The following is a 7,164-nucleotide window of genomic DNA, read 5'->3' as shown; positions in this document are numbered from 1 at the left end:
TGATGCTTTATGGTCGGCAGTTAGTGTTTTTCTTTCGGCGCCAAAACATTCTAACTGCCTGTCATAGAGACGAGTAATATTTCTCCTTTTTTTAAAAGTTGCTTTGTTTCCTAATGAATTAGGAACCTGTCAATGCAAAAAGATAAATGTCATCTAAAATCCAGTAGTTTTCATTTGTTATCAGACAAAGCTTGTAATAACGCCAATTACCAATATTGAGGCAACTATCATCTAAATTTCACTTCAGACACTTAGCTCTCTTTCGCCTATGTTACTTTTTGCTTTAATGTTTTCTCCTGCAAAAATTGCATTGCTGACTCTGAACTAAAATAATTGCGTCTAAAAAATTACAATTGCATTGTACAGAAAAATCAGTTGCCGCTCTACACTTTCTTTATCTATTTTAAAGGTGCAATATTTTCTAAGCAATGCCAACTGTTTCGACTCAGTTTTGAGCTATGAACTTGTTTCAGTTACGTTTTGACTTCAAATAAAGAAATTGTGGAGTTAATTTTGAGATCTCCCATGAATTTATAGTGAACGGATTTGAAGTTTGAATATTTGAGAAATGTCTGAACAAACTAACACAGTTGACATTTTTTTGAATGTTTGTTGTCTTTTTGACTTAACAAGTGACTGAATGTCTTATCGATAAACACGCGCAAATGTACAGTTTTTTGGATTCCGGTGCGATTCACCGTTCATAAATGTTGAGAAAGTTTATTTTAGTTGCATTACTAGGGCAATGCTTAAAACTGAATCTCAGACTATTTGACAAGACAATGAAATAATTTATCAGGTAATAGTCAACGACAATTGAACAAGTTCGAATTCACACTTTTGACGAGAAAATTGTGTCAAATTAAATTACACAAAGGAACAGAAATGAGCTGCAGATGACTCCTCAAAGAGTCATATATAAAATAAAAGATTTGTGACTTACTAACTTCAAGATAATAAATTGGCAGATCATTTTTTTAAATATTTGCCTTTTATTGTAACTAATGCTGCTGGTTATCAAATCTACTATTAAAGGTATTTACCCTAGACGAACTGGGAGGGTTATCTGCTAAGACTTTGCAAGATTCTTGCGAAAAATGGTTATCCGCTAAGTTCCTGTAAGAGTTTTGCAAACAACTTTTACAAATAAATTTGTTTAAACCCCTGTTTGGGGGTATTTTTTACGTTTTAGAAAGCTCTTTAAAGCTATGTTGGTGCTGCAAGAGCGTTGGTTTTCTGTCCGGAACTTTTCTAGAGCGGATGCCTGGCAAGAGTCTTAAAGCATCGACGGTTATCTGGTAAGAACGTTATATGATCAACGGTTATCTGCCAAAAATCTTACAGGAATCTAGCAACAGTTATCTGATAAGAGTCTTGTAAGAGCCCTTACATGATGGTGCATAATCATAAAAGAGTCTTGAAAGATCTTAGCAGATAACTGTCCCAATTTGACTAGGGTAGTTGAATGTAATTTTCAATCGTTATTAACTCGTTTTTTGTTGTTTTGGGTTTTGCAAATTATTACTTCTTCTTGGGATTCTATTGGCCCTGAGATTTTTTGGCGTCAGTCTGTATTGTTTATTTAACTGGAAGATAAGACAGGTAGAGGGGCTGCAGTAAAATTCAATTCAAGCGGAGGTGAATTTTGCTCCAAGATTTTGGCTGAAATATTAAGAACTGTCAGTTTGTGAATTCAAAAACGGCTCACTTCGACGCATTTTTGAATTTGTTTAGAGGGTAAATGTAAAACCACCGAATTATTGCTTCTTTTTGTGAAAAGTCGTATTAAATTTAGAGAATTTTGACTGGTTCAACCTCTTGATGTCGAAGCTGTAGTTGCTATTATTGGTGGAGCTGAACCTGTTTAAACTTGTGGTCCAGTTTGTTTTCTCCTCTCCGGGATCGTAAGAAGACAAACTTGGACCCAGGTTGAGGTCCAGACCAAAATGGCTTCTGATCAGACCGTCCCAGACAAAAGCGACCTGTGACCCAGACTGAGGTGTCCTCTGATTAGACTATCGTGCGCTCGAAGCTCCATGTGCGCTTCAAGTGCGCTCGAAAAACTCCTCTGATCAGACTATTGTGCGGTTGAATCCGCCTCTGATCAGACTGAAGAGTGCTCAAAATAGCCTCTGATCAGACTGAAGTGCGCTCGAAATAGCCTCTGATCAGACTGATATGCGCTCGAAATTGCCTATGATCAGACTAAAGTGCGCTCAAAAATACCTATGGTCAGACTAAAGTGCGCTCGAAATCACCTCTGATCAGATAAAGTGATGTTATCAATCTTATACTCAACTAACGAAAAGTCAATTCTAAAAGTACTGCTAATGAAAATAAAACCAAAAAAAGTTCTCAAAAAATTTATTGAGTTTATTCATTTATTTATGTTTTTAACTGAATAAATGAACTTAGACAGCTTTGCATAAAAACGTATTGATCTACTTTGATTTAAAATCTTTTCTTGCGGCGACCCGCAGTTGCTATCAACAGAACCCCTTGGTTCTTATCATACCCATCAGATTTTCAGATGGAATTTTGATCACAATGCTGCTTTATTGTTGACTCTTACCATAGACAACAAATGTCAGTAAAAAAAAAACAAAAAAAACTTGAAAAAATTTCGCTCGACTTGGTCTCTGGTCAGACTAGTGTGCGCTGCAATCGGCCTCTGATCAGACTAGTCTGCGCTCGAAACTGCCTCTCATCAGACCGTCCCAGACCAGAGTGACCTCTGATCAGACCGTCCCAGACCAAAGTGGCCTCTCATCTGGCAAGTTCCAGACCATTGTCCAGACAAAAGTGCCTTCGAAGCCTTTTCCAGACCATGTAATTCGAGCGCACCGAGAACATGTGTGCGCTAGAAGATGTCTGATCAGAGCTCAGTTCGGTGTGTCCACCTTGACCTGGAGAGAGCGCGCAAAATATTTGCTAGCATACTGCTATATTTGCGACATACTGCTAGCATGATTTTCTAGTCTTTGATTCTTTATTTCAACGTTGCTATTAATATTTCCAATTTTTCCTTGTATGTTTGATTATATTCTCTTTGTGGTTTTCCCACCTGACTTGGCTTGTTGGAGTTTTCCGATAGGTGGCAAGATTGGGGTTTCGTTCTTCCTGCGTTCCAAGTTTCAGTAAGGCAGAATTGCGATTATCTTGAACTCTCATATGTGAAGAGGCCGGACTTGTTTTAATTGATGCAGTACCAGGCGCTAACTCTTAATACAACCGATCTTAATCATTTGCGCTTGTTTTTTTGGCGGATGATTCTTTGCAAGCATTAGGCTGATCATTAAGTAGATCAATTTATTTGAGTTTCGCAAGCAAGGGTTTTCATTGCGATATTTTTACTTTAAGTACCACTATGCCATTTGTTGAGGCAGCTCTTCTCGCTCAAGAAGTCTCGGTCAAAACTGTTTCTTCGTCGGAATAATAATTTATTTTGTTGTCTTTTGCTTGCTTAGACAGATCAGATGCAGTACCAATGAGCAAATAAAAAATTCATCCGAGCATGAAATTAGGTTTTCAATTTGTTGCCTTTTTTGTTGTCGTACTTGGCATATATATATATATATATATATATATATATATATGTATACGTGATTGATGTATATATATATATATATATATATATATATATATATATATATATATATATATGTATATATATATATATATATATATATAAAATTGTTTTTAAAGATGAACTACTGATCCGATGGAACGGTGATCATAAAAGGGTGCTTAGATAGGAAAATGTTGTTGAGATTAGTGCTTTACCGTCGGACTTAGTCAAACGTATTAAACAAAGAATGATCAATACTCAAGCATCTAATTTAATTCAAAATTATTTCAATAATTGTTTCATTGGCTTTGGTTAAACTTTTGTGCTGCAGGTTAAACTTTGGTTAAACTTTTCGACTTTGAGAAACTATCAATGCTTGCTATGAAGCAGATTTTGTTATAATTTTGACAAATTAAAACTGACCATCAAAATCATTTTAGTTTTCCCAAATTGGGACTTTACGTTTGTTTAGCGTTTTCTACTGCAATTCTGGTTTTATAGTTTAGACGGTATACATTTTGTTTTTTTTCTAATTTTCTATCTGTTGGATTTTTCCTATTTCCAATTCGTATAAGGTCAGCATGCATAGGATACTAAGACGGTTGTGTACCAAGTCCCCACACGGAGCGCAATTAATTACCTTTGTAAAGGCACTCTTAATAAAGTGTGGAGTTGCAATTTTGTCATTTTTGCACAAACACCCTGACTTGATTAGCCGGTCTCTCCATCGGCCGTTGATATATGGAGATATTGTTTCATGTAAATCTGCATTATTCGCTAAATTTGTCCCGTCCTTTAAGAAACCGCCCTTGCCTATGAGTGCAGCCAAGAAAGATTGTCTGAAATTTTTTTACTGTGCAGGATTGAAGGGTTATTCATAAAGCTGATCAAATGTACACGGGAGAGATTTTTATATGCCCAACTCTGATGCTCAAACTTCTTTTATTGTCTGTTCCGTTTGCCAACGGTTGTTGTCACTGTGATAAAACTCTGTGATAAAACTTTTTCTGTGATAAAACTCTGAACATCAATCAGAATTTTAATTTTGAAAACGATTAGAGGTGATCTATCGACTCATCGGGTCAATCTGCTCCTGAAAAATTCGGCTGATATTTTTTTCTGTTTGATTAGGAGATTTCATTGATCTGTTATGGCAACAAATGGTTGTCTTAAAAGATAGCTTTTGAAATGTACATCAGACAAAACAAACTCAATCATTTCTATTTGAATAATACAACATATCTTCGCACATTATTGAGAAATTGATATGCTATTCAAACAGTTTCTACCACACTTGATTGCTTTGTTCTAATTCAGTTCCCGATGTAGTTCCTGAAGCGGCAATTTTCTCGCGCTTTTCAACATTTGATGTGTGTTGGCTTTTCAACATTTGATGCTGTGTTCTCCATTTCATTTCGGATCGCCTTAAAATGATATTCAAGAAAGTTGGTAAGAGCGTTTTTTGGTGATATTTTCAACGATGATCGTATTGGGTGGCAAGTTTGTGCTAGTATGAGGATCAATTTTTAGAGGTGGTAGATAGAACTCAAAATGGTCTTAGTTTTTCTCAACAATTTTGGGAGCAGCTGTAACTCAGTGGCGGGTGAAATGTGATTGCCCAGAACAGGTAGTTTTACCTCTAACAATTTTTCCAAGAAGGAAACGAGTGTGATTGCATGGGTTGAACTGATAACAATGATCGTTTATGAACCAAGAATTTTTAATTAAAGAATTATTTTGGGAGTTTTTTGACAAAACGGTGCCCATTTGAATTTTTGTCTGTGTGACATTATAGCAATGCCAAGTTTCATGGTTTTTCGTAAAACGACATTTGAGAAACTCTATTAGACAATTTTGGCTCTCTCAATAATAAAAACAGGTATCCATCAGGTCAAGATGTTTTTTCTGCCATCTTATACAAAGTAGTTCCTCTTACAAGCAGTGGGTTTTATTAATCCGAACTGCGTATAGAACACAGCTTCGCAACTTGACCGGCATGTATGTAGGAACATAGGAGTCTGTTTTGAAACAATATCTTCTAGTAAAATCTCAGCTAAATTTTATGAATATATAGTAGCGGTCTCTATAAGTATGGAAATTCAACTGGTTTCTTATATGCTTCAAATCTATAGTTGAAACATGATCAGTTTTAAATTGTTGAATTGTTTCTGTTAGTGATTCAATATCCAACATCTATGAAAGTTCGTTGAAAATTTGGAGCATAAAACTAGTTTAATTGGCTGTTTGAGCCCAACTTTAGCTACAATGAACAAATAAAAATTCATCCCTGCAAGAATTTAGGTTTTCGATTTGTTGCCTTTTTTGCTGTCCTTTTCGGCATTTTCTATGAAACATTGAGAGGACAATACAGCTTTCTGTCGTTCCAATTCTTGTTGTCAGTTCACGAGAACATCGCTAATTTCTCTCTGAATAGACATTGATGTAGGCTGTTTTGAACAGAACTACCTTGCAATTATTTTCGAGACATAGACATTGTAATCTGTTGAAAGAATTTTTTCTATTGAGAGTTCAAAGACAATTCTTCAAGGCCACTCTGCGAACTTTTTTGTGTCACCAGTCCTTTTGTTCTCTCGGTGTTTCGCCATCCATTCTGAGAGAATTTTCTCGTTCAAAAATTCAGCAAGGTTCTGTTGTGCTTCTTTGTATCCTCATTGCTGAAATGCGAATTCGCCCAATTTGGCCCGCGGTTTTGCGCGTCATATTGTTTTTTACACTCCTTAAATTCAAAAGCAATTTACAATTGAGATTTCTTAAGATATCCACCGAATTATGTGGTTCAATTGAATAAGGTCCTAATCATGACTGGTAACAAGTATTACACCCTTTTTATGCTAGTGTAGCAGTGGAAATACTAAATGTGTACCTTCCACCAATCAGAGACTGAGAAGACACTATTCTCTTTTAAATAGAGAGAACCGAACTAACTGTAGTCAGTCGTTTAGTTAGATACACCACGTGTATACCTTTGACTTCGGTGCTATGCTTCTTATTCACCGTAATAATAGAAGTTTACACTCAGTGTTTTACAGAGTCGGTTAGTCTTAGAGATATAGTTGAGTCTACTTCGCGCGCAGAAATAAGAAGCCCTAGCTCTTTATACTTTAAGGATGTAAAAGGAGCCCACATTGGGTATGCCTTACTAGGTAATTAGAGCTATCGGCTTTGTTGTAGTTTTTGGAAACAAATTACAATACTTTCAATCATTTGTTGTTCCCCAATGCTATGTTGTTAACTCCTTGTTTGTTGGTCGATTGAAAAATGTCTGAGGAAAGCCTTTAATTGATTTGGCAATTATCAACAAACTTTTTGTAGTGTGTGTTTCCACAATGATTGTATCATTTACAAAACTCTGGGCAATTTCGACGGTGAAAAAAAAGACACATCTTTGTCTACATTTCCTGCTTTGATTTTTTCGGCCTCTAGTATTATTGTTTTTGGTTTTCAATTGACGAGTAATTGAACTGTATCTAAGAGTGAAAATTGAAAACAAAATTAGGTTTGAGGTTTTTTGACAATTTGTTGTATTTATTTTTTGCTGGTTCTATAGCCCCATTTCCTTGCTAATGAATTTTTCC

Source organism: Convolutriloba macropyga, chromosome 10 (genome assembly GCF_964194025.1).
Source record: "Convolutriloba macropyga chromosome 10, txConMacr16.3, whole genome shotgun sequence".
Classification (NCBI taxonomy): domain Eukaryota; kingdom Metazoa; phylum Xenacoelomorpha; order Acoela; family Convolutidae; genus Convolutriloba; species Convolutriloba macropyga.
This window is presented reverse-complemented; position numbering follows the sequence as displayed.